The sequence below is a fragment of the Puntigrus tetrazona genome, chromosome 3, assembly GCF_018831695.1.
Source record: "Puntigrus tetrazona isolate hp1 chromosome 3, ASM1883169v1, whole genome shotgun sequence".
In the NCBI taxonomy this organism is placed as follows: domain Eukaryota; kingdom Metazoa; phylum Chordata; class Actinopteri; order Cypriniformes; family Cyprinidae; genus Puntigrus; species Puntigrus tetrazona.
The window spans coordinates 24,192,182-24,217,276 of record NC_056701.1 but is presented as its reverse complement, the minus strand read 5'-3'; the positions used below and the strand labels follow the sequence as shown (position 1 = coordinate 24,217,276).

The 25,095-nt window shown below is 38.9% G+C and overlaps 5 long non-coding RNA genes and 1 pseudogene across 5 annotated transcripts; 1 reads left to right on the top strand and 5 right to left on the bottom strand.

The window, feature by feature from the left end:
- Positions 1-2,302: 2,302 nt before the first annotated feature.
- On the bottom strand, positions 2,303-4,930 carry LOC122342065. The gene is made up of 4 exons (XR_006250518.1): positions 4,851-4,930; positions 3,085-3,155; positions 2,832-2,905; positions 2,303-2,337 (listed from the first exon to the last, which is right to left on the bottom strand). It is a non-coding gene; the product is annotated as an uncharacterized LOC122342065 (long non-coding RNA).
- Positions 4,931-6,814: 1,884 nt separating this feature from the next.
- LOC122342061 lies at positions 6,815-7,703 on the bottom strand. Its single transcript, XR_006250514.1, has 3 exons — positions 7,531-7,703; positions 7,301-7,421; positions 6,815-7,149 (listed from the first exon to the last, which is right to left on the bottom strand). It is a non-coding gene; the product is annotated as an uncharacterized LOC122342061 (long non-coding RNA).
- A 3,838-nt stretch (positions 7,704-11,541) lies between these two features.
- Positions 11,542-19,050, bottom strand: LOC122342069. The gene is made up of 3 exons (XR_006250522.1): positions 18,995-19,050; positions 11,768-11,845; positions 11,542-11,631 (listed from the first exon to the last, which is right to left on the bottom strand). It is a non-coding gene; the product is annotated as an uncharacterized LOC122342069 (long non-coding RNA).
- Positions 14,301-16,172, bottom strand: LOC122342064. Its single transcript, XR_006250517.1, has 3 exons — positions 16,159-16,172; positions 15,572-15,687; positions 14,301-15,496 (listed from the first exon to the last, which is right to left on the bottom strand). It is a non-coding gene; the product is annotated as an uncharacterized LOC122342064 (long non-coding RNA).
- Positions 19,051-19,247: 197 nt separating the features above from the next.
- Positions 19,248-20,419, bottom strand: LOC122342066. The gene is made up of 3 exons (XR_006250519.1): positions 20,321-20,419; positions 19,439-19,516; positions 19,248-19,341 (listed from the first exon to the last, which is right to left on the bottom strand). It is a non-coding gene; the product is annotated as an uncharacterized LOC122342066 (long non-coding RNA).
- LOC122342057 lies at positions 20,417-24,490 on the top strand (annotated as a pseudogene).
- Positions 24,491-25,095: the final 605 nt, after the last annotated feature.

Here is a 25,095-nt window from a genome sequence, read left to right as displayed (position 1 = left end):
TAAAAGTGACTGATTCAAATAATCCATTCACATATTGAGGACTAACCCACTGAGGCAGAATGTCGGTAAACTCACATTTTTATCAGCGGGTCAATTATGGAAAATTTTAAGATATTCCTGATAGGTCCATAACACTTTCTACATCATTACTTTCATTTATTTGTCTGTGGTCAGACTCAAGTAATACTTAAATTCTTCATCAGTAATACAAACATCCTTATATTTTATAATGCTACACATAAGCGTACTCCAGAAAAGCAATAAATGCCTTCAACGTGATTTCATATATTAAAACTTCACATGAATCCACATGAACTTCAGATGTACTAATAATGATTATTTCATTTCCAGTAAGAACGTAGGCGTGATTCAAACTAAATGACTTTCGCTGTCGTTTCACTTCACACATTATGATCTTCACATACATGGACATGCTAGGCCAGATGATGACTATTAAGTTAATATCACTACCACACCAAAACAAGACTACAATCGAGCCGTATCACGAGCAACGTAAATAAATGCAGCAAAATTTATTTAGATAATCAAACTTTATTTGTTCAGAGCATGTGACAATAAGGCCGTATGATGAATCTCATGATGCAAAATGTATAAAGCAAAACAAACAAATGACAAATAATCAATTTCCTTATTGACACTTTTACTGACATTTCTTTAAACACTTGGCAACTTCATAATATATAAAATATAAAAACACTGAGCTTTAGTCTGGTGCAGACAAAGCATCACTATATCTAAGACTAAAAAGCATGAACTAATGAGGTCAGCACTCTTCATTAGACCAGGATTTCTCAAACGATCCTGATCAAACTCATCAAATCCACCTGAACTACTTGATCAAGGTCTTCAGGATCACTAGACAATGACAAGCAGGTGAGGGCTGAGAAATCCTGCTTCAGGTCGAGCAGCGTGAACAGTGTTTAACACAGGCTTTTGTCAGATAAAGTGAGAGGACGTTTCAGTCAGCCATTATTCCCAGTGTGAAGAGAAGTTTCACGACATTGTGCTGCTTACATGTTGAGGCTGAATGAAACTAAACGGCCAGCGTTGTGTTAAAACGACACACAAGTAACAATAAATGAAGGGTAACATGATGATAGGTCAACGGAGCCTTTTTGGTACCGATTGGTTTGGATAGGGTTTGTAACTAACTTCCTAACTTTGTAACTAACATTTAATTAGTGTCAAATCTTTTGAATGTGGCTATTAGCATTTTTATTTGAACATGGGACCATATTAGCGCTCTCTACAATATTTCTATGAATAAATCTCTGACAGAGACTATCAGCCGATCACTGTGTGCAAAGTTAGTGAGCCTGCTGACATCATCCACGGCAGAGGTCACTTCAGGTCAAGACTTCTCTCTATTTCTCAGTAAAAGATGGTCTCAGCTGTTTTTGAAAAGTAAACTTAGCTAAAAACTATTTAAGAGATCTCTTAGTGGTAAGAAAGTGTTTTGTGAATTAGAGATTTCTCTTAAATCCCAGTGCACAGCTTTTTAATACGGATCTGCATGTTAGCAGAAAGGGCTCCTAAACGGTTGTTTTATTATCACCATGAACACTGTATTTAAATGAACTCAACTTCATCTATCCGTATCCAATCTTGGCTGAGGTTGTAGAGATTCAGAGTAAAACAGAACACTATAATCTAAATAATAATGTTTCTTATTGTATCTCCACATACTATTAATAGCATTTTAAATTCTCAGGATGTAAACAATCACGTTCATGCCCCGAATGACATCCCTCTGGGACACTTTATTGTTGTTGTTCTTCATGACTACCGTGTAACATCTATTTCCCCCAAACGTAACTAAAACCCTTTGTAATGTAAGAGTATAATAATGTCATAGCAGTGGTACAATCCATTCTAAGTTCTAGTCCACATCATTAACCTGGACAGGAATTAGTGAGAGAGTGTGTAACTGCATCACATGTGTGTGTAAACTGATTATCAGTAGTACCCGTCTAAAATGAGACAAGGAAGTGATGCTTCATTATCTTCAAGCTGACAGGCTGATGATCTAATGAGCTTCACCAGCTGAGCTTTACAAAACTCTTCTGAACATCTAAGATGAACCAAAAGACTACAGTTTTTGTCCAGTTCGGTCAAAGTGTATAAAGATGTTTGAAGTGAAAACTTTAGTTCAGTGGCCTCCTGAGCAGGTTTAGTGAGTACCTCGGCAGTAAAAACTTGGTTTCCTGTCAGTAAAGCAGCCGATGATTTGAAGGGGAAGACTTTAAAGAGGCTTGAAATGTAGGTCTGGGAACTCAGAAAGCGTTCACTTGTCATCAGTTCATCCAAAACGATCATCTGTATTAGAAACACAAAGAGGACATTAGAAATAACCCTGTGTCTTGTTTGCATTCATTTCTTTGTCAATTGAAGTTTTATTAGTTTGGTCTGTAGGTGTTTCCTTAGCTTTTAAATCAATGCTATCAAGCACAGAATAAACACCTAGCTTAATATTGCTAACAAATATACTGGACGTTTTTCATTCTTCAAAAAAAACTAAAAAAACCTGCCAGACAGTATTAATAATTCACTGACAATGCTAGAATAATTGAATCATATAATCCTGTCCAGAATACCTCGACCAGCAATACTGAATATCATAATGTAAAAAGATGTTTTATCAGGCTATTATTTTTTTTAAATGCAGATATCTCTATCTGACAGAAAATACACGGTTCATGTATTCAACTAAAAATAATGTACATAATCTAAACGCTTATTAAAAGTGAAATTGACATTAACAGATTTTGGCAAAAAAAAGCCCAGGGTAAATGACAGTTAATGTGTCTCACCTCAGAGCAGGACACCACTTGATCTTCATGGACGGACAGAGCTGGTGATGTTTCTTCAACTGAAAGTTTTAGGTCTGGTGAAATGACACAACATTGTTGATTTTTACGGTGTTTCTAAAGAATAAGGCAGACTTTCCAGATCAAGTATAGCTCCTTACTGCAGGACTACTGATCTATTCAGTAACTCTACATAATGTTAATGACTTCAAACTATTGTAAAGTGCTGCTTGATAATATCGTGTCAGATCCTCACCAGACTCACAGCAGCGCAGAAGTCTCCAGATTCTCCTCAGACACCTCCACAGAGGCGCCCAAAAACAGCAGCTGAGATCAGATCAGATCAGATGTTAATAAAACAGACCTGTATTTAGTATTTAGTGAACCCAAACATCACTGCTTGTATCGACACACACCACTGAAGTCATGAAGGCGCGCGCTTCGCTTTTCCCGCCACTCGGGCTTTGAAGAAAACTTCTCGACGGCTTTTTAAAGATTACTCTCCGTTTAAAAAATACAGAAATCGGTCAAATAAGAGAACATTTACTGCGGGACTTTATCCATTAGTTTTACGGGCATTTCTGTTAACTCTAAAACAATGCAATGGAGGAAATCTAAAAATACTGCATCTACAAAAATAAATAAGGAAATAATTATTAATATTACACAGTACAGGTTATTGTGATCAACTATTTTTAGAGTACATTTACAACTGACTTAACATTTACGAATTTTATTCTTCATTATTAGTATTATTATTATTTCAGATCATCACGGGCAAATTCAAGCCGAACCGAAAACATTTAACACACATTGTTTAAAATCCGACGAATAAATAGTTTTGCTTTAAGATATCAGTGAATCTACAGAAACATAGAGCTACAAGAAATGAAAATAACTGACAGATTGAGCAGGCGGCATGAAATATTATACAAGAAACACACGAGAAACCTACACTTTTCACTTTTAACTTCAACTTTACAAAAAAATAAGCTCATGTCTTAACATTTACTAACGAATAAATCATTTCTTCACATTTACAAAAACGGGCGGAGCTGCAGAGACACACACACACACACACACACACACACACACACACACACACACACACACACAGAAACGCATACGATTTTTAAGCATAAATGATGAATTAAAAACTCTTGCCATTCTTACTCAACGAATAATTCACAAGCTCCCGCTCTTCAGTTACAAAACTGAGCACAATCACAAGAAATCAGGGCCGGTCATTTTTATTATTATTATTACTTTAATAATAATATACTGGACAATAACGCATTCTGATGCAATAACGGCAGCTCGTGAAGTCTGTCCGGAACACTTCACTTCTATAATAACTTCTACTTCGATGCTGTTTTGCTTTACCTGCAAGTCAACCCCAAACGTTTACAGAAGATGAGTCAAGAAGCTCAAGCAGCTCCAAACAGGTGGAAACCGCAGTAAAAAGAAAGTACCGTTATTTCTCACCTTCAGTGTCGCTCTCCATGTTGTTATTACAGCTTGGTTTTGCGATCAGTGTCTTAACTGTTGCGTTTGTTTTAGCTGTCCTACAGGCAACTTGTCTTTGAATTACTCGGAGGTTCTTCATGCATTAGATGTAGCCTTCTCCTCATGTCCTTCCCTTTAGGCTGTTTGGAAAGAGGCCTCTTTTGGGGCGGCGTTCATTCACCAAAGCTCCCGTCTCTTTCCTACTATTGGTTGTTTGTTTTTGTTTTAAGAAAGACCGCCACCTGCTGTTGAGATCTAACAAAGCAACTACACCTTTGCTTTAACTTCTATACGTTTATGTAAAGTAAATGGTTTGTGTTTCTTTTACAAGCTCAGTTAAGCCTGAATGAAACGAGTGAAAAAAAAGTAAATCAAACACTTTGTTTCAGTTTCGATTCAGCCTAAAACAACAAAACGTAGGGTCCTTTAAAGGAACAACACATTATTCTCAATGAGTCATTTCATCCTTTGGCATACAGGCTAAACGTTAAAATAAAACAGATCCAGCCCTCTTACCTTCGGCTCAACACACATTCTCTGCACCGTCATATCATCCAGGGACCAGACAACAAAAAGACTCCACTGCAGACCGGTCCAGGCCAAGGGCCATCGGATGAGGAGGAGGAGGAGGATGACGAGGAGCAGGAGGATGAGGAGGAGGCCGCAGGAAGATCCTGATTTCAGAGAGTTTAGCGTCTTCCCGGTTCAACATCTTTGTTTGCCTAAAACAACATTGTGATTAGCCAATCAGATCTGAAGAACCTGTTTATAGTTTCTGTTAAGTTTAGGCTTAGGATCCGTGTCATTCATCTACCGTTTCCTCTGATTTTAGACAAGACTCACTGGTAAGGTTAGGTGTAAAGATACGGTCAAGACTAAATTTCTAGATTAAAATGTTGTTCCAGGGTCTAAAACATATACTGAACACATCTAGCTGAACAAACCGAGGCTGTGAGAGGCGCAGGGTCTGGAGCTGACTGTATGCTTACACTTTATTTTGAGTGTCCACTTTAGACCTTCTACTAAAGAAAAGTAACTTTGTAACCATATGTCAACTAATTCTTTTTATCAAGTAGCCCAAACTAATCGTCTAGATTTTACCATCACTCATGACAGGAGTCTCAACACCTTGAAATAAAACTAAACTCGTGACATTTGGAAATGATAAAATACATTTAGAGTTACAAGTAGTCATAGATGGTGTACAAATATATAATAATGTCTCCAAGAATACATTTCTAGAAGTAATAATAGAATTATCATGGAAACTTCAGGCACATAAAAACAAAAGTTAAGCAAGTCCTCGATTAGGATGCACTCCACATCTGGGTTTCTTCTTTGGTAAAGAGTTAAAAGGAGTTAAAATCAGAGTTAATTTCCTCAGAGAAGAAAACGACTTGTTCCTCGCCGTGGACGGACAGAGCCGGTGACCCAAAAACAGCAGCTGAGATCAGATCAGAGCAGATGTTAATAAAACAGACCTGTATTTAGTATTTAGTGAGCCCAAACATCACTGCTTGTATCGACACACACCACTGAAGTCATGAAGGCGCGCTGGGCCGCGCTTTCCCGCCGCTCGGGCTTTGAAGAAAACTTCTCGACGGCTTTTTAAAGATTACTCTCCGTTTAAAAAATACATATAATCATAAATATTACACAGTACAGGTTATTGTGACCTACTATTTTTAGAGTACATTTACAACTGACTTACGCATTTTATTCTTCATCATTATTATTATTAGTATTATTAATATTTCAGATCAGAACATTTATTTCAAGCCAGACCGAAAACATTTAACACACATTGTTTAAAATCCGACGAATAAATAGTTTTGCTTTAAGATATCAGTGAGTCTACAGAAACATTGAGCTACAAGAAATGAAAATAACTGACAGATTGAGCAGGCGGCATGAAATATTATACAAGAAACACACGAGAAACCTACACTTTTTCACTTTTACCTTTTTACAAAAAAATAACCTCATGTCTTAACATTTAGCAACAGAACGAATAAATTATATTTATCTATATTTGCAATTAAAATAAACAGGCAGCGCGGAGCAGCGATAACACACACACACACACACACACACACACACACACACAGACACACACACAGACACACACACACACAGACAAACACACACACACAGACACACACACAGACAGACAAACACACACACACACAGACAGACACACACACACACAGACACACACACACACACACACACACACACAGACAGACAGACACACACACACACACACACACACACACACACACACACACACACAGACACGGACAAAGACACAAAAATATATTATCATAGCCTTTAGTTTATAAACCAAAACCATTGCATTACAATAAAAATATTATTCACAAAGTTACAAAACAGAAATGATGGGTCTGGACACAAGTTGAGGAGAAACCCCAGTCATCCAGGCCACACTGAAAGAAAGGGTCAAAATGACAGACATTTACAGAAATTACTACTTTTATTTAGCAAGGACGCTTTATATTGATCGAGTGATGATAAAGACATGTATAATGTTACAAAATACCTTTATTTTAGAGAAATGCTTTTCTTTTTTTCCCTACTTTTATTTTAAACGTCCACTTTTTCTGATTTCTGAAGGATCGTGTGACCGCAGGCTTAAAGTTGATCTTAAAATCACAAGAATAAAAGACATCTTACACACATGATAATAATGTTTGACCAAGAAGCCTCCATCAGTCACCTGTCCGTCTCTATCCCCAGACTGGACTGTGTGCTTGACTGCAGTCAGGGGTCAAAGGGTCAAACCGGGGGCATTTGTCTGAAAGAAAAAAGAAAAGCTCGAGTCTTCCAGGGTTCAGGTTCAAGTTCAAGAAATGCAGGCTTGCTGAGGAGCAGACAGCTTTCGATAGTTGTGTAGGCTCCTAAAACAGGTTTAAAGAAGTATTTGTTGAACTCTTCTGGTCCCTTACTCGAAATATTCAATCATCAGGCTGACTCGAGTCTTTTCTGAGCTCTTGTCTGCTGCCTCCCTCCAATAAATTCATCTCAATCTGTCTCGGTCTGTCCGGAAGCTTTCACGTCTATATTCTTCTACGACAAAAACGACAGACAACTTCTATTTCGATGTTATTTTGCCTGAAACCGAAATATTTATAGAGTATGATCGTTATTAAAGAAATATTAAAGTTTCTTTCTAAACCTCTCTTCTCGCTGAAGTTCCTCCCCTGTTTCTTGAAGGAGGATTTCTCCAGGATTAAATCGCCTTCATCGACATGTTCGTTGTTTTAGCCAGTAGCTCCTTTATATGATTCAATCTCCGTTATTTTAATAACTTCTCATGAGCACATTGTTTTCGGGAAATGTCTTCTTTGTTTTTCCCGTCTTTTGACCCATTATTTCCCCTACCGCCACCTTTCTTTTAGAGATGAATTACACCAACGTTCACTAACTAATAATAATAATAATAATAATAATAATAATAATACAAGAAGTTGCTTAGAATTACATTTTCAGATGAGTGTGAAATAAACCATCTTATCAGACTTATATAGTCTGAAACAAATGTTAAACAACCTAAACCAATAAATGTATAATAAAAAAACATTTAGGAAAGTTTCTCAGACAGGATTTAAGGAGCAGGCTTAATCTAGAATAGTTCATCTTTCTTTAAAAAAATGGCTTTCTGAAACACAGATTAAGTACAGATTGCTAACTCCTGGACTACAGAGATCTGAATTAAATTGAACTTGATTAATTTAAAACCAGCTATGCTAATCTGAATTAGCAGGACAGAGGTTGCATGTAAAACATGAAATGGAGCAAAAAGGTTTAACAGTGCGTGCAAATATCACAAAAACATTATATTACAAAAATTGCAAAGTAACGGTGCAAAATTGAATAAAAGGGTGATTTTCATTGTGGCCAGTGTGTATTAAAGAAAAACATGTATTTTATATTATGAGATTTCTTACTCTTTCTTTCCATTTTAATAAACTGATTAACAGTGCAGATTCATTTTCACAGACGACTTTGTTCATATCTATAAAAGTACACCAATAATTTTGCATAAAGACTGTAAACACAACGTTAATCTAAAGTTAAACCTGCCTCATGGTGGGTTAAATTTAAGCCCCAGTTTAGTGCTGAAGTGGCTCCAGTCTTCCTTCAGGAAATCAGCCTGTTAAAATCTGGACTAGACTAAACCTAAAGCTATCTGACAGAGAAAGTAGATTTCTTTTATTCTGGTTTAAACTGACATTTTAGTCTAGGACTAGGCTTAATCTCTTAATCTAAACTGCTTAAACCACCCCTCAGTGTTTAAAATTTAAGCATTTTAGCATCTGAATACACCCTACACTTAATAGTCCATAATTTGCAAATTGGTGGTTTTAAAAGGGTAACATGCCCAAAGAGCCATTCCAGTGTAAGAAGAGTACTGTAAAATCATTGATGTTTCAGTCGTGTTATGAACTTTACATCAGATGTGTGTAAGTGTTCAATGATGACTCATCATCACTGTTGACTACATTGACAAAAGCAAAAAAAAACAAAAAAAAACCCACAAAGCTGAATGAACTGTCTATCAACAGCCTGACATCCTGTTAGCTCCTGAGAGAAAAATTCATAAATGTAAATTGTATTCAAGTATGATGATTGCAGTTTTGTTAATCTTCATCACTGTACTAATCTTGTGGTGTCTAAATTTGATAACACCATAAAAGATTGTTTTGGTTTTCTGATAACGTGCTACCAGTGCACACTATAACATTTGCTAATTGAAGATGGAAGAGGATGTGGGTTGTGGGTTTTTGTATTACTTTCAAAACAACTAGAAAGGAAAAAAAGTGTTCATGTACATGTGCGGATCACCTGTGAAAATGTTAGATGATAGTTGTCTTTTATGGATGCTCTGGTTTCCTGATAATATTAGACTAACTAATCTTGGTGTCAAGGATCTGCCAGGCTCTACCAACACTAAATCTAGACCATTAAATCTGTGGTGGTTGATTACTGAATGGATTTGATGCAGGTGTTTCCTCCTGTCTTCAGCTGTGTGCACTGCACCGAAGTCTGCTGGCAGCTTAATCTCAAGACCACAGCCACTGAAACTGTCCATCAAGGCCAATCAGGACCCATTTCAAGCTGATTTACTGCATAGCGAAGACATTCATCTACTTGTTCTGAAGGCCTGAATTGCCAATGTCATCCTAGGGCTCCTGTGATTGGCACAGCACAATCTGGGGCTTTCTTGGAAAACTGGGGAAGTCCTAAAGTGGGGTAGGACCCGTTTACCCAATTGCTTCCCTTCACTCCCAACTCCTGTCATTCTTCCAATGCAAGATTTACCAGTTCACACCACCTCTTTCGAAAGTCCCCAGACACCCCTTCCTGTTATGTCCAGAGAAGTACGGAGCTTGCAGCCCTGCATCGCTTACAGAGCATTGGACCAGATAACCATTAAGTTCTGTTATCCACTTCACCTTGTCCTAGCCGCCCTAGTACACCACCAGTGAGCCAATGTGTTCACAAAGCTGGACCTCCTCAGTGCGTATAACCTTATCTGTATATGTGAGGGGACGAATGGAAAATGGCTTTTGTGACACCTGCTGGACACTATGAATATTTATCATGCTGTATGGTCTGGTAAACGCCCCCTCCGCATTCCAGGGATACATAGATGAGGTGCCTTTGATTTTCCATAGTGTGCGTTGATGATTTGCCAACTTTTAATGCCCAACTGCTATTCATCTATGTCTTTTGTTATTATGGACTTCCTGAAGACACAGTATCTGATAGAGGTTCTCCGTTTATTTCTTAAAGTCCTTCTTTCATCTCCTTCCTGCAAACCTTCTGCCACGGCCACCAGAACCCTTCCAGCCCCTGCTGTTCTCCTGGTCCGGGAACCCTCCTATGTTACTGCTGTAGACCATTGGCCAGTCTCATGAGGACATTCTGGATCCCACCTTGACTGAGGAGTTACATCCCAGCGACCAGCACCCCGGACGGGGTAGGCCACCATGTCGTCGTCGAGGTTTTGAACATCCAGGAGGGCGCCGTGGAGGAGGGGGTAATGTCACTGATGTGCCAGGCTCCACCTCCACTCAATCACAGCGCACACCCTCACCCGAGTGCTAATCAGTTACACCTGCACCCAATCCATTCAGTAATCAACCACCACATAAAGGATCACAGCACTCTGCACACAATGTCTTGTCTTGTCTATGTGAAGCGGACTCAGCATTTTTTCTCCAAAGAGTTTGCTTACTATTGCTTACCTAATATACTCCAACAAAAACACATCAGATTGATGCTGTCGTAATGCAGGAGAATATTATGTTATTATATTAATATTATATCACAGATTTTCAAGTGCTGAATGTCTTTGTTGACATGGAATTTCTCTCTAATCATCAATGAAATCCACCGACCATCCGATTTCTTCCTATAACGATTTCAGCATTATTTCTGATTGGCTGCTGAGAGTTGAGATGACTTTAGAGTTTAATTAGTAGCTGTTATCAATACATAAACATATTACAAATGTCACTTACATTTTTATTACATTTGTGAAAACATACATTCTTAACGGTTTCAAGTGCAAAAACACAATTTACATAATAATTAGCAAAAAGAAAGGCGCTTACATTTGTATTTTAAAAACAAAATTGCATTTTTGTACGTCCAGGTGGGGCAGTTGGGGTTTGGTTATTGCTTAAGGGTTTTGAGGGTGGAGAGAGCACTAGACATTCACTCCCCCACTTACTATCCCTGCCGGAACCTTTGAGTTATAGATCTGACTCTCTATCTAATAGGCCATGACTGTCTCAAAATAATCACTAAAGGAGTTGTCAGGAGCTTCTTGAAGGCGTCGAAGGTAGTGACCATGGTTTACTTTATAGTCTTTGTTCTTCTCATTGCATTTACACTTCAAAAGATGAAGATGACCAAACATTTAAGAATCATAAACTTTTGTCGGTTGCAATAATCCCAAAATCACTGGAAAAATCCCATGGGGTTTTGTCATGGGAACCAACTTCTGGGGTGGAATTGAAAAATATGTCAACATTGCCCAGATTTTATGCACATTTCTGAGGCTTTTGTTCCCTATAACAGTTCGGCTACAAGTGACATTCTCAATTAAAATTGTAAAAGATTATAGACACGCATTTTCAATAAAAATAATACCCCTCCATACTAAACTCCATCATCTTCTCCATAACTCTCAAACCAAGGATGGACAGAGCTTGGGACACGGGTGATCACAGACACTGGTTGGTTTCCTCTTCTGAAAGTTTTATTTCTGGTAAGACACGTATATAGAAATTACTTTGTTTTTAATTGTGTTGATTTTATAACACGAACAAACACTGCAAGTTAAACGGACTGTAAAGCATTTTAGGTTAGCCTACAACACAATAATAATAATAGATACATACCAGAGTGATCGGTCACACGGTTACACAGGAGTCTCCAGACTCTTACTAGTGGCCTCCACACGCATTCAAACACAGTACCTGCAGTACACTTTATTTTAATACAGGTGGCTCTAACAAAAGCAAAGCAAAACTAGACACCAATAGACACCATTACAAATTTTTATTTTTACTGGACTTATATTGGTTTTTACTGAACACTGTGGATTTCTACTAGTAACTGGTCACCTTCTATTGGTTACTTGTTAAGACCAATACATTTCTATTACAAAACACTTCATTACATTATCCCAAAATAGAGTCATGCCCTATTCTTGCTTTTATGAGCCCTTTAAAAACAAATTCAACTGCGCAATTGAAGTCATTAAGTATCTTGTGAGAGAGAGAGAGCAAAAAAAAAAAGGAAGCAGAGAGAGATGGATCAAACCAACTGGACTGCATTGTTTTTCTATTCTTTTTAGTGATATTTGTTTACCTCTGAGAACTAACCCCTAACCTGGCATCTATGAGTGTGAAATTAACAATTAAGTCCAAAATAGTTTCATATAAAATGTTCTAAGGGATAGAAAACGGAGCAGAAATAACCTAACAAGCGCCAGCCTATATGAGACATTTTAATTTAATAAGATACAGTAATTAAAAGTACACAGTTCTCACCTTTGTGATTGATTTCCATGTCAGTCACTGGTTTTTCACTTTAGTAAGTCCTTGCGATCTTCTAACAGCCGAAGAGACGAGTAGTCCCGTGCACCAGAGCGAGCGAAATGAGAGCGAGATATGATTTTGTCTGAATGAGGCACGAGTCATTGAGAGATTCACGGGAGGAAGTGAAAGGTTCAGTTGTTGGTGAGGTGTAATGTTGTGTGAACTGAGTCTGAGTCAAGAGGCTGTGGCATGATCCCACAGTTTCCTTCTCGCCTACGTGCTCTATTGCTCTCGGACCGATGACATGATTTGAGAATAACTTATTTTATGCACAGTCTGCATAAAATAAGTCTGCACTATCAAACGGTAAAACTTTTAGTAGTAGTGCAATACAAAAACATAAGGTTTATACAGAGAGGTTATATATATAATTTCAAAGACAGCCAAGAAGACACATTAGACACCGTTTTACATATTTTATCATTGTTTTCAACGATTACTTACTGTTTAATTTTATCATTGCTTTAGTCAATAGGGCTGAATTTTTTTAATCTCTGTTCTGGTCTTATTTCAATAAATTGAAATCTGCAAGTGGCAAGTGAAGCTATTGTCTTTTTCCACCTCAATGGTAACAGAAGTATTTGCTTATGAACAGTTTTTAAATAAATCGTTTGTGCGTAATACAATAAAGTAAATGAATTGTTCATTTTTGGGTGTAGTTAGAACAGCACAATCAAGCAGCAATGCAAATAATTTAGTAATAATAATTAATCACTAATGTGTGTACATTATGGTAATACAATTTTAAAATGACATTGAACAAAAAAATGCTTTATCCTCCAATCCTCCAATTCCTCTTCTTTCTCGCCAAAGTACTGTATGAGGCTCTGGATAGCACCTTCACACACTGTTTTGGTTCTGTGAACAGGTTATTATTGTCAATACTTAACCAATATCCATTGAACACAAACAGCCAAGTGATAATACGACAACATACAGTTGCCTTTAACCGTTCGCTCACTTATGTTTAGGTTTACCGAGTTTACCAGACTGCATTGACCAAAGCAACAAACCACTGAGATAAACAAAGTGTCTATCTACAAAACCGACAACCTGTTAGGTCCTGATGGAAAATGTCATTACTTTTCACACCTTTAAATATCATTCAAGTAAACTAACTTAGAATAGAAATGATCAACAAGCGGTTTTGTTGATCTTCGTTATTTTTCAAAGCCCTTTTTTATGTTATGTAAATTGGTAAGTACCGTTTAGGAAAGTATTGGTTTTCTGGTACCACTTTAAAGATTTGTCTGGTTATTCAAACTGAATGAGGATGTGGTCTGTGGTTCTTTGTATTGCTCTGTATTGCTAATGTCAACACGACAGGAAAGCAAAAGCAACGCGGCACCTGTTTAGAAAATCTTAACATGCTAAATGCAAGCTGATCAGTTTTGGTTTGGATTTGGACAAGTTTACAATGAAAGTAGGGAGAAAAAATGTATATGCACTAATTGTTTGCGGACATCTGGTGAATATGTTAGATAAAAGTTGCATGTCCTCATTAGCACTCCTACAAATAAAGGTTTTATATGGGATTTGATCCACATGCAACACCATTAAACACTCTAACACGCTTTTGGTGTCTTTTTGATATTGTGGGCCAACAGAGATGAAGCTAATGTTATCATAATGTGAGATAATAACACCAGGTGACAGAATTTCGAGCGCTGAAGGTCAACGTTGACATTGAAATTTCTCTTTAATCATCAATGAAGATAATACATCTCTGATGGACTGAGTTGAGACGACTTTAGGGTTGAATTAGTAGATGTTTGAATTCATAAACATTACAAAAGTCATTTTTATTTACATTCATTTAAAATATACATTCCTTACAGTTTCAGCTGTGCCATTTAACAAAGGAAATAATGATCTAAAATACATTTTACATGAAAAATTCCCAAAAGCGTTTGTAAATTGGCAATACAAAAAAATAAACATCGGAACCTTTAATGTGGACCAAAGTGCTTTAATACTCTAAAGCAGGGGTAGGCAACCTGCGGCTCTGTTGCACAAATCCTCTGGGGTTTTAGTTGATACCATCTAATAAAGTTTTTTTTTTTTTATAATTTGTCACTTAAAATATATGTCACATCAACGTCAGCAGTCGTCGCCTTTACTTGCTGGCGGGACCACGCGGAACCCCTACCACTGTAAGCATGAAAAGAGCCCAAAAAGAAAAGTGTCGGAAGAAAATAGAGAGTTTAATGCAGCGTGCACATCTGCTTTTGCATCTGCTTTTGGGGGTAACAAGTTCAAATCCCTGTCAGCGGATCTTGAAGAAGTCGCCCGTCAGAGGGCTGCTCTCGCTAAAGAGCACAAATGGAGTGATATGGAAAAACTACGCCAACCCGACAAACTTACTTTTGCAACATGAAACAAAGTGGCTCTTTTGATAAAAAAGGTTGCCGCCCCTGCTCTAAAGCATTAAACCAAAGAAAACTAAGCAAACCCAAGGACTAATTATAAAGACTTCAGTCGTGAGGAGATCGTGATGGTGACGGTGAAGGCATGCGACCACGGTTTAGTTCATTTATAGCTCACACTTACAGCTTTTTACTTCTGCTCATTGCAATTTGTGAAGATTATCACGATAAACAAAATGCAAGAATTAGAAACCTTTGTCAATTCTCTGCAATAGTCCAAAAGTCAGTTGGAAGAGTCCAGTGAGGTTTTGGTCATAGGAAGCAGGGACTTCGGGGGGTGGCCTACAAAAATACGTCACCATTGTCCAGTTTTTATGCACATTGCTAAAGCTCAGTGTTGTTTTTGTTGCCTACAACAGCACGGTTGATCTAAATCTGTGATTTAAAATGGTAAAAAAAAGTTTGCAAGCAATAAAAATGAATACTCAAAAAGCCTGAATATTCATAAGTGTTGCTAAAATAACATTATCAAGTGCTTGATACATTTTTTCATTACAGGTGTAACAAATGAACTGGAAGTAAATGTCCATCACAGTTTTTTGGGCCTTTTGGGAAAGTCTTGTCCTTCAGATGCCTGGAGAGTGAAAGTGAAGATGTGCTCCTAAGGAAGGACGCCCATGAACAACAACCCAAATAATAATAATAATAATATATGAAGCAATAGCCATGCATTTACCCCTCCATACAAAACTCCATCATCTTCTCCATAACTCTCAAACCAAGGATGGACAGAGCTTGGGACACGGGTGATCACAGACACTGGTTCGGTTTCCTCTTCTGAAAGTTTTATTTCTGGTAAGACACGTATATAGAAATTACTTTGTTTTTAATTGTGTTGATTTTATAACAAGAACAAACACTGCAAGTTAAACGGACTGTAAAGCATTTTAGGTTAGAATCTGAATCAGGAGGAGCTTTATTCGCCAAGTGTGCGCAAAAACACTGTAACCACTTGTTGTGGTTTTACAGTTTATGTGCCAGCTCTCGGTACACACACATATATGAAAAGGAAATACAAGAACATTTAAACATGACTAAAGAAAAGGAAAAAAAAAAAGTATGCATCTGGAATAGAACAGAGGACCTATAAACAGACATGTGCATTTAGTGCTGTCTATAGAACTGCATAAATAAAAAAAATTATGCGTATTTACAACTATGAATTAACAATGTACAATAACTTGAAAATTGTATATACAATAACTAGCCTAAAATATAATAATAATATTAATAAGAATAATGATAATAATATTAGACACATACCAGAGTGATCGGTCTGGTTACACAGGAGTCTCAGACTCTTACTAGTAGCCTCCACACGCATTCAAACACAGTACCTGCAGTACACTTTATTTTAATATACTTTACAGTCAGGTGTCTGCAACTATTGCAAAGCAGAGCTTAAAGAAACTCGCACATATACAGTATACACATATATGCATATATAAACATCATATATATATATATATATATATATATATATATATATATATATATATATATATATATATATATATATATATATATATATATTTCAGTTTAATATGTTTAACCAATGTTTATTATTGAACATTTCTCTCTCGCTGAAACCTACAGCCATTCTATCCGTGCAGCAACTGATGGAGAAGGGGTCGTTTCGGTGCTGTTAGGCGTACTGTTATATAGAAATAAACTTTCTTGAGTCTCGTCTTGCCTCTCAAAAACCTTTAAATTATCTGGTTGTAATTTAGTGAAAGCATACGCATGATTCCTGACACTGAGCTAATGAACCTTAAGTTCTGTAAGTGGCGAATTCACAAAAACCCGGTGGTCCTAGAACCGAGCTCGAGAAACTCCGAAGAGTCCGACGACGCACAGCAGGTTGTTTGAACTAAAAAAAAAGGTTCTCAGCTCCAAAATAGTTTATCTATAGCCTGTATAAATACGTTACAGCGGGTAGAAAACAGAACAGAAATTAAAAAAAAAAAAAGTGCCATCGAGCCTGTATCACAAAAGAAACGGCAATTAAAAGTGCAGTCCTCACCCTCGTGGTTGATTTCCATGTCTGTCACCGCTTTAGTAAATCCTTAAGAACTTTAAACAAGCGACAAGCTGCTGAAAGTGACTCGCACGAAGACCGCACTCCATGAAACAGCGAGTGAGGAGGCAGAGGTTTATAAAGGGTACAGGCATGTGTGAAAAAGTTTCGCTATTGGTGGGGAGCAAATAGTGGCCGAAGAGCAAGAACCAATGGGTGGAGAGCAGCAGCGGCCGGTATGAACGGATGACACGCTGATTTAAATACGAGCAAGAGCAAGAGCCAAGGCGTCGAGAGGAGCAGGGGAGCTGGCTCCAGCGGCAAAGGAAAGAAAAGGCGGAATCTGACACCGTGAACTGGGTTTCACCATCAAATGTTTACGCTAGAGACCTGCAATCCACGGGAGTACCGCGGGACCCGACGATATGTGAACGCGGGTGCGGGCGGTAAGGTCCTCGTGAGTGCGGGTTGCGGGAGAATAAAATTATTTGCGGGACTCCGCAAAATGGAAAGATCTTAAAATTAGAGACGCATTAATATGAAGTCCGCATCAGTGAATGACATGCTTTTCCTGCATGGACACATGAAGTAGGCCTACATTGGTTTAGATGATTCAGTATATTTTTATTTATTCGGCTAACTTTAAAATTGGCCTATTTTTATTTATTCGAAATAAGGAAAACTTACGTTCAATGTTTGGACATTGCTAAAGATAAAAAGGGCTCACACACATTTTTAAGAAATGTTTGGCCAGTTGTTTTTTGTTTGACCAAGTGAGAAATCCACGTTGATCATTTGGTTTAATTATTTCCGTTTCTCCTCGTTCGTGTCCATGTTCGTCATTCCATTGAAACTCAGATAAAACGAAACACGTTTATTTTCCGTTTTCTTTTTTTATTTACATTTCTTAGGGAAGCAAGTGAAAGGAATGGAGTTGCGAAAAGAAGCAGTGACAATAAAACAATTTTAATGTTTACTTGCGGGCGGGAGCGGGACAAAACTTGAATATTGCGGGCGGGAGCGGAAAAAAATAATCTATATTGTTACTGAAAAATCTGTCCCGCGCAGGTCTCTAGTTTACGCTTTAAATGTCAAGTTAATTCAAATGTCTGCTCAAAACAAAACCGTGACACAACTGGCAACATAAAAACGCAGCGCAATACAAAAGCTGCGGTCTGTTAACAGAGCACTTTTCAACCGAGAGATCAGCTGGACGATCTAAAACCAAGCTTTAACATGAAACCTCTCACATGGGGCAAATAATAATTCGAATGCTTCTTTCTATTCTTTATTATCAGAGGAGCGTCACTTTTGCGTGAAGCTGATTTATCAAATTTCAGAGTGCGATCCCTAAACCACAACCTGCCCCGGAGCAGGTCGGCTGTGGAGCGTAAGTTACTATGGCAATGAACACAGCTAAAAGCCGAGCCACATTCATGGTACCTACAACCTAGGACTGGTGCAAACTAGACCGAATCCTACCAGCTAACCCAGCTTCACGGTACAGCCCCCAGGAGCACCGACTCGGCCCGTGTTGTTCGACTCATTTGGTCTGCTCTTAACTGGAGGCTTCATCTGACCGGCTGGGAGTATCCACAGTCGAGAACAGCGGCGCTTCACAAATGAATCGTTCGTCAAAAGTCTTGAAAAAGCGATTCTATCAGACATCAATATGGTTCGATGAAGTAAGAAAATATAGATACGTTTGGAAACTTGATGCTGTGACTTCTTTCAAAAAAAAAAAGGTTGCAGAAGAAGAAATATTCTTACTCTCGGTCTTAAAAATACAGCTTTGAATATAAAAATACCCTTCAAACTTTGGTTTAAAAGGAATCTCACACTTACAGTTGTGTGCTGTGGATCAGCCCTGATATTCTTGAATGCAATAAAGAAGGAATAAAAGAGATCTACTCTTAATTCATTTGACATCTAAGCGTCCTTGGTCAATTAAACCTTAGGTGACGACAGGTGGCAGGGCTGCCTATTACAGTGAACCAACTATTATGCAAATGCTGCTTTGCATGGACCAAATCAAGCGTAGTTTTGCGTTCTTGAGCGAGAGCGCCAGTAACTCGGTCAAACCTCAACACTAGCTCCTCTCAGGAATTTGCGTGTGGCTGGGGCAACAATAATTTCAAAGGGCCGATGCTTCATCTTCATCTAAATCCTAAAGCTCTTTCTTAATCTTGATCCGGCGTTCTGTATGGGTAAAGAATAGGAAGGCAGTTAACGTAATATAAATGTAAGACTTCAACACGAGGTCATCCATCACTCAAACATTAAGTAGTTCAGATGTCCATGTTCTCAAAGCCCTTCCAGGCAGGAGTGAAAGAAAGAGCGTCTCACCTGTCCTGAGAACGCCTCCGTCTTCCCGCAACGCCACGGCCGCACGCTGGAGGGCGCTGTTACCTCAACCGAAAGATGAACGTCTGTCAAAGCATTACATAATCACATTGGCTTTGTGTCACAATGTTTCCGAAGCGTTAATGAACTTTTACGCTTTTTAGTTTCTTGAGGAATACACACCCGAGTTATCCTGGCCGCGGCAGCAGAGGAGTCTTCCGGCTATTCTTTGAAGCCACCGTGAAAACCGTATTATTACGTCTGTGGTGAGAAACAAGTACATCAGGACAAGGCCTTAAAAGCGAAACATTCGTGTAATCAAATATAAACCTTATCTTGGTTCGCCGTTTTACACGGCAGTTCAATCAACAGCGGTCCAAACGGCATTTATCGTTACAGCGAGCGATTAAAAGTTTCTCGGCCAGTGTCTTGTGAAACGTCAACTTCTCCGTTTATCCATTTAAATCGCATTAATTCGTTTAAATGGCCATTATTAAAAGTTACGATTGATAATGCCGCCCATCTTTTTAAAAACACAACAGGAAGAAGAAAACGTACAGTCAGTGTATAATCTGACAACTAAACATGCCGCTAAAACAGCGACCCCGACCTGTTATGCCGACTTCCATATTGATTTCCAGTTGTGTGCTGTTTACAGCCCGTCGTTTCGCTTTTTTTCCCGGGACGCAACACAGCCGAGTTCGGATTTCCGCGAACAGGAACGCCTTCTTCAGGAACGTAATTTCCTGTCTGCTCGAGACCGCTCTCTACTGTCGCGCGCGTGAAGAGCGCCTCATATAATGTAGTAAGAATTTTTTTTTTTTTTTTTACTCAAAAGCGAACGTTTTCCGAGATATAAAGCACAATCATATCATTTCATACCTCTTATTTACCCAACGTCGATTTTGTTAAAGTGATGTTAAAATAAAAATTAAACACTTTTATTATTTTATAGTCTAACTAGATCATAATAACCAATGAAACACTTTAAATTGCCGAGTGTTTCCAATGTCTTTTTTTTTTTTTTTGATAAGGAGGGAAACAAATCACTTACCAGACACTTACCTTATAAAGCTTGCCCCCTCTCTATGCGCACCATCGCCCGAGAGGAGGTCCAGTGTGTTGCTAAAAACGTTAAAAGCGTACGTTGCCATATTTTTAAATTATACTTTTCTTTCTTCTGCGGAGCGCTGTTGCAGACAGCTGCTAGATATTGCCGCGAAAACGACGTGAACGCGCTCTTCGATCCACTGGGTTACGCGTCGCACATTCTAAATGAACGGACATCCGCCGCTTTCCCGCGGAATTGGCCCAGTCGAACGCTTCTCTCATCTGGTTCAACCTTCTGCCCATTCATTTTAATGGCCATTTAACCATCACGTGGCCGTTTTAACCATATCGGGTGCGTGACAGAACTCGCAGCAGCGGTTGTTGACAACAGCGTTTTATCCCGTTGAGCTACGAATATATCTATCTATTATCTATTATCGCAAAAACTCGAAAGAGCTTGCTACTTAAAGTTACACAAGCCGTCGGGCTCAGCAGTCTGTCGCTTTAAAACACGGAGAGCTCTACCATTGGCTGATCTTCCGACGCCCACGTGAACGACTTATATATCCGCCTCGACGCCACTCTCCTGCTCCCCACACTTTTTTCCCCGTACTATTAAGTGGAGAAATGTCTCTTCGCGCCGCCGCCCGTCTCCTCGGGGTTTTGCCGCCGTGCAGGGCGTACTCGACCGTGCCCCGGGCGCTGTCGGTGCTGGAGACCGAGCTGGAGTCTATCCGCGCGGCGGGCACGTGGAAAGGGGAGCGGGTGATCACGTCCAAGCAGGGTCCTCATATCTACGTGGACGGCAGCGGAGGCGGTGAGCGGCGCGGCGCGTTAACGGAGGCGGTTAAAGCGTAGCGTTATCTAACACGTCCACATAGTGTGGTCAGGCTGCACCTGCCAGGGAAATAAAGCCATCCTGATGTGTCACTTTTCATCTTTACTCAACAAAAAAAGTTACAAACTGTTACGTTTAGGCAAATGTCATATTTTATTCAACACAATTGAATTTGCATGCAGTCACTGTATTAAATATTTACAATTATATTTAAGAAGTAAAGGGTTTAAGTGAATGGTTGGCTAAATTTATGCTTTGTATTATTTGAAAACGCATAAATGAAAAAATGTATACATTATCTGACAGCCAAATATATAAGCTTTCTATTGGTGTGTGATTTGTAAGGATAGGACTATAAATATTTGGAAACGATATGAAAATGTCAGTGCGCCAAAAAGTATTCTAAGGCTGTCTCAGCAATGCATATTACTAATCTAAAATGATGTTTTGATATATTTAAGGTATGAAATGTAATTTTAAGAAATATCCTTTACTTAATATCCTACTGATTTGTCGCATAAAAAGAAAAAAGATTCTATTTTATAACAAGAAATAAACAAACTGAATTTATGATTCTCAAAAATGTGAAACTCCCCTAAAGGTTTATATTGTGACGCTTGAAATGAGTAGTATTTATTAATGATACATATATACTAACAATATGAATAAAATATTTTTGAAATGGTTAATATATTAAATACAGTAAACAGTTTAAATATTTATTTTATTATTACATTTCTTACATATACATATGTGTGTGTGTTTGTATATATGTATCTATCATATATGTGTATATATATATATGTGTGTGTGTGTATATATATATATATATATATATATATATATATATATATATATATATACACACACACACACACACAAATGAAGTTAGAAGATTGGACATATTACTGATTTTATGAATAGCTCAAATAAAAGATTTCACTTTTTTTTGTTACTGCTAATCCAATATTTCTCTCTTTTTGTTTCAGACATATTGAATTTCTGTGCAAACAACTACCTGGGTTTATCCAGTCACCCCGAGGTGGTGAAGGCAGGCATAGATGCGCTGCAGAAGTATGGCGCTGGCCTTAGTTCAGTTCGCTTCATCTGTGGGACGCAGGTGAGAAAAAAGATACTGTGTTTGAACAAACCCGACTGCAGTGCATATCGATGCCCCAAGAAACACCTGTGAACTGTCTGTCCTCTAGAGCATCCACAAGAACCTGGAGGAGAAACTAGCCCAGTTTCACGAAAGAAGACTGTATTCTATATGCGAGCTGCTTGATGCCAACGCCCGGTCTGTTTGAGGTCCGTTTTAACAAACTGTTACGTTATTACGAAGTAAATGGTACAACCGCCAATACAATACACTCTTTGCTTCAGGTCCTGTTGGGTCCCGATGATGCAGTGTTATCCGACGAAGCTAAACCACGCCTCTATTATCGCGGCATTCGACTGTGCCGTGCCAAGAGGCTCCGCTACAAACACATGGACCTGAACGACCTGGAGGAGAAGCTGAAAGAATCACAGGTAGGTTTTGCGTGAATGTCACGTTACTGGATAATGTAATTCGAAAATGTAATGCAACCGTTTGAGAGCGTCTGTTGCTCGCAGTCCTCCCGCCTGAGGCTGGTGGTCACGGACGGCGTGTTCTCCATGGATGGGGATGTGGCTCCTCTGCAGGGTGTCTGTGATCTGGCTGAGCAGTACGGGGCCTTGGTCTTCATTGGCGAATGTCACGCCACAGGGTTCATGGGTCCCGTGGCGGTGAGCAGACAGGAAAAACTCTTTATCAAAGAAATAGTTCGCCCGTAATTGAAAAAATGCAATGCTTATCTGCTTATCCCCAGAGCATCCAAGATGTAGATGACTTTGTGTCTTCAGTAGAACACAAAGATTTTTACTCAAATGGGAAAATTATTTGTAAAACCTAAGCAAGCAGGCATCGTTGCTCAAAAATACCTAGGACATGCTTATTTGAAAATCAATTCGAGAGTGATTCCTTTGTAGTTAAATTTTATAAAGAGCGTTTTCGTATTTTAAGAGTTGTTCAAGCTGTGTAAGCAATAGTACATCGCAAGTGGATGAGCGTGCCTTGGTTTCCCCGCAGAGGAACCGATGAGCTGCTGGGAGTGATGGACAGGGTGCACATTGTGAATTCCACGCTGGGTAAAGCACTGGGAGGAGCTGCAGGTGAGTGCGGGTGTTAAACATCATCTGAAGCGCAGGCTGCAGCAGGTTCGGTTCTCCAGACGTGTATTTTCTCACCCTCTGTCAGGTGGTTACACCGTCGGACCCAAGGCTTTGATTGAGCTTCTGAGGCAGCGCTCTCGTCCGTACCTCTTCTCCAACTCGCTCCCTCCTCCTGTGGTGGGCTGCGCCACTCGCGCTGTGGAGCTGCTGATGGCGTCCAATGAAATCGCTCAGTCCATGGCAGCTAAAACCATGAGGTAGGACCGGAGGGGGAATGGGCTTCTCCGTGATATTTGTGGATTGGGTTACCCCTTTTGGCTTGCGTACTGTTCTTTTGTAGTTTGCTTTTCAAAGTAGCAGTCGCTCTGGGAGGATATTTGCGGTGAAAAGGGCTGACTTTTGCTGGTTCGGTATGAATGCTCATTGAGCTAATGATAACAATGGTGGGCTATTGTGTGCCTTTTCTTCTTTCCCAAAGGTTCAGAAACAACATGACCCAGGCAGGGTTCACCATTTCTGGCACCGCTCATCCCATCTGTCCCGTGATGCTGGGAGGCGCTCGCCTGGCTTCACTTATGGCTGTGACATGTTAAAATTGGGTAATAGCGTATAATACATTTCTTTCTACTGAATAAAGTGTGCAAGCCCGGCAGCCTGTTTAAAGCAATGCTTTTGTCTGTGTTATCAGGAGTGTATGTGATTGGTTTCTCCTACCCAGTCGTTCCCAAAGGAAAGGCCCGCATTCGAGTCCAGATCTCAGCAGCTCACACTGACCAGGACATTGATCATGCCGTAGATGCCTTCATACAGACCGGCAAGAAGCACGGCGTCATTTCCTAATGTCAGAAACACAACTGACAAAGCTGTGGAGTGTAGAGTGAGGTTAAAGTTACATATCATAGCAAAAACGATATTGCAATCAGCGAAGGTCAAAGAATATTTGTATATTTTCAGTACTGACATAAATCGCTTTCTCTATGATTAATAGTTGCTTTTTGCAGCAGTCTCCTACACCAGCTGTATACCAAACGTGTCTTGACTTTTTTTTCCAGCTAAGACGTGTCACGTTAGCATTATAAACAAGTTTGTACAGATCAAGTTCGTGCTGCTGCTTTCCATAGGTGGGTAAAAAATAAAGAGGTTATGCCATTTAATGTCGTCTCTGATTATTTACGTGAGGGTGCTTGACTACTTAAACGTACTATTTTCATAACCTACAAAATACAGGTCTTGAAATAAACTCTGTAACTCTGTGCAGGGTTACCAATCTGACAGGAATATTGATGATGAATAAACAAAAGTCCATTTGTAAAGTGCAATGTCCATACAAACAGCAATTCATCAAACATGCCAACAGGGGCATGTTGTCACAATGGAGACCGGTCAACATGTCACAACAGCATTTTATAGACCTTTCTTAACAACACATGGTCAAGTCAAGCAATTAAGAGAATATACTAAAATGTGATTTAAATGTCAAGCCCAAAAATCCTGTAATTAAGTTGTAATACTTAATACCTGACTTTTACATGTTAGACTTGTCCTAAAATCTATTTTTAATTCATATTCAGTACTCTGTATGTCACCTTGGTTTTCAGATTGCTTCCTATTTCATAATTATTCACATTTATTTTTATATAAACGAGATTAAAATAATCAATAAAAGCTTAAATTTTGTGCCAAACAAAACATCTAGTTCGGCCCCTGCTCTTATCTTTGTGTGTTTCCCGCCAGCACCCAAACTTCTTCGTGACGTACT